At 43.6% G+C, this 5,890-nt stretch overlaps 1 non-coding gene across 1 annotated transcript; it reads left to right on the forward strand.

Annotated features, from left to right (window-relative positions):
* The first annotated feature begins 576 nt into the window (after positions 1-576).
* Trnas-cga lies at positions 577-651 on the forward strand. The gene has a single exon. It is a non-coding gene; the product is annotated as a tRNA-Ser (tRNA).
* Positions 652-5,890: the final 5,239 nt, after the last annotated feature.

Raw genomic sequence — 5,890 nt, forward strand, 5'->3', positions numbered from 1 at the left:
TGAGACCAATATGCTGAGAGGAAGACGTGATAAAATTCTCCTTCACTGTGACAATCATGAATGACCGATCGCATTCTTACAGCTGGTTCATTCTCCAAGTAGCCACACATAGAATGAGATTTTCACTCTGCAGCGGAGTGTGCGCTGATATGAAACTTCCTGGCAGATTAAAACTGTGTGCCCGACCGAGACTCGAACTCGGGACCTTTGCCTTTTGCGGGTAACTGCTCTACCAACTGAGCTACCGAAGCACGACTCACGCCCGGTACTCACAGCTTTACTTCCGCCAGTTGGTAGAGCAGTTGCCCGCGAAAGGCAAAGGTCCCGAGTTCGAGTCTCGGTCGGGCACACAGTTTTAATCTGCCAGGAAGTTTCATATTAGCGCACACTCCGCTGCAGAGTGAAAAATCTCATTCTGGAAAGATCTCCTAGGCTGTGGCTAAGCCATGTCTCCGCAATATCCTTTCTTTCAGGAGTGCTAGTTCTGCAAGGTTCGCAGGAGAGCTTCTGTAAAGTTTGGAAGGTAGGAGACGAGGTACTGGCGGAAGTAAAGCTGTGAGTACCGGGCGTGAGTCGTGCTTCGGTAGCTCAGTTGGTAGAGCAGTTGCCCACGAAAGGCAAAGGTCCCGAGTTCGAGTCTCGGTCGGGCACACAGTTTTAATCTGCCAGGAAGTTTCAGCCACACATAAATTCTAATCTGTGCTCTAATGACCAATTGGGAGGAAAACAATGAGAGAATTGATGGAGCCACGCTTGTGGATGAATGTCGTTGCCAGAATTCTTAAACGTTTTGAGTTTACGTGTGGTAATGAACAGCTTATAGTCAAAATCATCGTGTCGGCGAGTCGCATGTCGGTCATTGTTACGTCGTGTCGGTGGTTCCATCTCAAAATTCGGTGTGCCTTGCCAATTTCTTTCATAATTTCCGAAGAGTCCTGTGTTATTATTTTGTGGTTGTTCCGTATTTCTAAGTCCCTCTTCCCCTATTGGTGTGCGAGTGGCCTCTGAAATACGTAATTCTTATATTACCTGAGTCAGCTGATCTTGTACTTCCCGGATTTCTTCTTGGTGTTGCGTATTAATTTGATTCAGATTTTGTTTCAGTTTCCTAATTTGTTCACTCTCTTCTGTGTCATTAAAGACTACCAGTTTTGTGTCATTCAGATTATCATCTACCTTCGCAGATAAATTATTTAGCTGACCCGAAAGTTCAACTACTTTCTCTGATAATGAACTAATTTCCTCCATGTGTCTTTCTGAACCAATTTTCAGAGTATCTACTGTGTCCTTTAAGTTTTGAGTTTTTGCGAGTTGCGTAACCGAATCGGTAGATGCAACAGAGTCAATTTTAGCTTGCAGGGTCTCATGATTTTGATGAACAATAGTTTGCAGTTCTTTTATTGCTGCTTCGTGATTCTGTAATACATTTTCATGCTGCGAAAAAATAGGTTGAAAATGCTCACAAATTTGTGTTTTTACGTCATTACAGACTTTTTGACATTTCGATTCAATGTTATGTAACTCAGTGGTTAAATCTCCACGTGTTTGTTCAAGCATCGTGTCTAACTTTTGAAGATTTTGTTCCATTGTGTCTAACTTTTTAAGATTTTGTTCCATTGTGTCTAACTTTTGAAGATTTTGTTCCATTGTGTCTAACTTTTGAAGATTTTGTCCCATTTGTTTCTGATTATGTTCAAGCGTTGTGTCTAACTTTTGTAGCCTTTGTCCCATTTGTTGCATTAACTGTAATAACAATGCACTGGCGTCTGAAACATGTTCCACAGTGCTTTTCGGCAGTGAAGTTGCACCGGCAACATTTACATTTTGACAAGCAGAAAATGTGTCTTGACTTATTTGCAAAAACGGTGAGGACCCAAAACCTGTATCTACAGTATTTGCAAAATTGTGTCCTGTCATTTCGGATTCCTGAGGCAAGCTGTTGCCGAGCGATCGATCGATAATGCTTCCCTGTTCACTACTTGTTTCATTGTCTACGCCATTATTTGACGCCCGCTCCATTTCCCTATGCACAGTTACCAAATTACTACTTTGAATGTCTGTTAATTCATTACACAGTGATGCTGATAAGCTACGCTCGTCGTCACTATTATTTCTCAGTTTACTTTGTAGCCTAGTGTTACGTTTTCCACACGCCATTATTGTCACAATATTTCACACGATAACACAGAAAAGCACAATTTGAAGAGCAAAAACAAGAGAACACATTAACATAGCACTGAAAATAATATCTAGTTAATTGCAAGCGCAGCTGCGAAATACTTGCTGCAAATCTACATGCATGCCACAACTGTTTTACTGTACAACAATGAAAAACTACAACTACAAAGGAAATTCTCTCTATAATTATGCGCTAGCAATAAACAAAAGCTACACTAATTACACAAACTACAAGAAAGAATCAGAAGGTTCCAGTGAGGTATCCTGGCAGGGTCGCCATATGAAACGTCCCCTTTAAACAATTTATACATGACTGTGCTTAAACTGACACAATACTTTTAGCGCAATGCAATCTGACTTTCGAAAATCCCTACAAAAGAATCGCCCTGACTAACATTAACCTATACCTTTCACAAATCACTTACCTCACCAATAATCTTCGTTACTCGAACTACTGCAAAACAGTGAGCGCCACTACTACCAGCTAAATAAAAGATTCAAACTACGGAAGGCACTAACTACTGATAGGGATAGTTAGCAAATGAAAGATATTAATACAGAACAAACAATGTATTTACCTTAATATCATCATATATATATATATATACATATATATATATATATATATATATAGCAGTTAATGACAAATTTCAAAACTCCGCCATCTCTCTCCCCACATCCACCACTGCTGGCGGTTCACCTCCAACTGCGCAATGCTACGCGCTGTTCACAGCCAGCTGCCTAACACTACAATGGCGAGTATTACAACAATGCAAAGCAGCCAAAGACTGCACACAGCACAGCCAGTGATTTTCATACAGAGGTGACGTTACCAATAAAAAAACCTAAACAGCCTACTTACAGTTTCTCGAAGTGATTGAAGCAACTGAACGTTGGATCCCACGCTTTATGTAAACTAAATCCTTTGTCTTTGTTAATTAAACTATCTTTCTAATCTCCCTTCCATTACACGGTCTCAGACGTTCGTCGCCTGCTCCAGGATGCTGCTATCTTCGCCGGCCAGAGTGGCCGAGCGGTTCTAGGCGCTACAGTCCGGAACCGCGCGACCGCTACGGTCGCAGGTTCGAATCCTGCCTCGGGCATGGATGTGTCTGACGTCCTTAGGTTAGTTAGTTTTAAGTAGTTCTAAGTTCTAGAGGACTGATGACCACAGATGTTAAGTCCCATAGTGCTCAGAGCCATTTGAACCATTTTTTGCTGCTATCTTCGTATTCCATTTCTTGATCACAGTTGAGGCTATGTTCGGCGACAGCTGATTTAATTTTCTATTTACATTCAACAATTGTTATAGTCTGTCTAATATACGACACGGTATGTGGTTGATGACGCCGGCGCTAAATTGCAAGGACGTGTCCCAGTCGCATTTTACTCTTAGTACAAACAGCAAGCAACGAAACGAGGGAGCAGAAAATGAGTTAACTCTGCTGCGAACTCAAAATCTTGTCAGCCATCAGTTTTGCTACGAAAGCCTGAAAGATCACTTAAAGATTTGTGATTTATAATGTTTATTTGGTTTGTAAGATTTTTTAAAAAATAATCTAGATCTCTCGTACAAAAAGCGGTGCCCAGTGGTTGGAAGTATTGTATTTTATGGAACTGGGATCTAGAAACGACGGAGAGGCTTCGTCCCCGCCCTAGCCCTCAGTGGTTCACAACCCCACAACAGACTACAGCAGTCCACTCACCCCACCGCTGCCCCACACCGAACCCAGGGTTATTGTGCGGCAGTCATCTTGATCGCGATTAGAATGAGTGGACGCCCTATGTGCTACAATGGGCATCACCCTCTGCTACTCACTTCACGATCGTTTTCATTGTATGAATATAAATGTAGACTGAGATTAAGGAAAAGCGATTCTGGCCGAAGAAACATACTTGGCGAGTTATATTAAAGCGGGTATCTCCTCGTCACTAATGTGTATCGCGTCCTGTACCGGGTCCGCTGTTCACGATTTGGCACATTTTACGCCGCTCAAAGCGATTAGTAGAACACGTGTATCAACGTCCGATATGTTAAATCTGTTTCTATACAGGCGATACTTGTGTTCTTCTTGCATAGCTTGACGTCTTAGGTTTCAATGTAAGCAACACTCAAGTTATTCGCCATCTATTGGCTGTGTTATGCATTACAGCATCAGGTGGCACCGCAGGGAAGGTGAGTACCGGTGTCTCAGTGTTCTCTAGTGAGATACACGGACTGCTGTTGTCATTTGTGGACGTTTTATTCAACAAATCACATGCGATGCCAAATCTTAATACAGTGCAAGTTACATGGAAAGTCTGATTGATCCAAAGAGGATGGACTTCCCGTAGTGTTGCTGCGGACACAAATGTCTTTACATCTGTCATCCATTGGTTGTTGATACACTACAGGGAGACAAGTCAGTACACAAGGCATGTTGGATAAGGTCAACGACGAATTACAACCCCACGTGAAGACCTATTTCTGGTCATCTCTTCTTTGCGGCCTAATACAGCTACCGCGAGAGCATTGTAAGAGCATCTCAGAAGGACCACTGGAGCCGCTGTGTCTCATTGGATCGTAAGTATCAGGTCACGAGAAAGGACCTAACGTCGGAACAATTCTATTGGAGTAGCCTGCCTGACATGACAATATCTCGCAGCTCATCTTCAGTTCTGTCGTTCCCACGTCAATTGAATTATTGCTTCCCCTTCTTTGCTGTGGCTATCACCAAAACGCATGAAAATATCAACTATAAAACAAGGGACAGTCAAATGAAACCGAACACCCGTCACAACATTACCATGGATTGGGTTGGTTGGGTTGTTTGGGTAAAGAGACCAAACAGCGAGGTCATCGGTCTCATCGGATTAGGGAAGGACGGGAAAGGAAGTAGGCCGTGCCCTTTCAAAGGAACCATCCCGGCATTTGCTGGAGCGATTCAGGGAAATCACGGAAAACCTAAATCAGGATGGCCGGACGCGGGATTGAGCTGTCGTCCACCCGAATGCGAGTCCAATCACTATGGAATGGTTCCATTCAAAAATAACCACCACACACGTTAAGACGTTTATCCTGCTGGTAGGCGAGACGATCAACTACTGATTTGTAGAAAGTGGTCAGCCACGGACGGGTCCACAACCGTACATCAACTCTTGCATTTCCTCGTCCGACTGAAACCGGCGTCCACGAACGTCTTTCTTCGGGTTTCGAAAGATGTGAACGTGAGACGGTGAAAGATCCGGGCTGTACGGAGGATGTTGCAGTGTTCCCCAGCCAAATCGCTGAAGCGTAGCCTTCTCCGATTGGCAGTGTGGCGGCGGACGTTATCGTGTAACAGGTTGATTCCGTCCTACAGCATTCCTGGGCGTTTTGACTTTATGGCAAGTCGCAATTTCTGCAGAATGTTTTTATTGCCCTGCGCTTTGACTGCAGTTCCATGCTCGAGGAACTAGACAAGCAGAAGGCGCTTGCAGTCGAAGAAGATGGTCATCACGATCTTACAGCACTTTTGTGAACAGCTTTGGATTTCTTTGGAGGGATAGATGTGGAATATTCCCACTGCTGACTTTGCGATTTGTCCTTTGACTGTCGGAATTCTGTCAAACGGGATCTTCCTGTTGTACGTTAACGCCCGCCCCCAAAGCTGCCAATCGGACAAAGGCTGCACTTCAGCGATTTGGTTAGGGAACATTGCAACACCATCCATACAGGACAGATCTTTCACTG

Source organism: Schistocerca americana, unplaced genomic scaffold, assembly GCF_021461395.2.
Source record: "Schistocerca americana isolate TAMUIC-IGC-003095 unplaced genomic scaffold, iqSchAmer2.1 HiC_scaffold_106, whole genome shotgun sequence".
Taxonomy (NCBI): domain Eukaryota; kingdom Metazoa; phylum Arthropoda; class Insecta; order Orthoptera; family Acrididae; genus Schistocerca; species Schistocerca americana.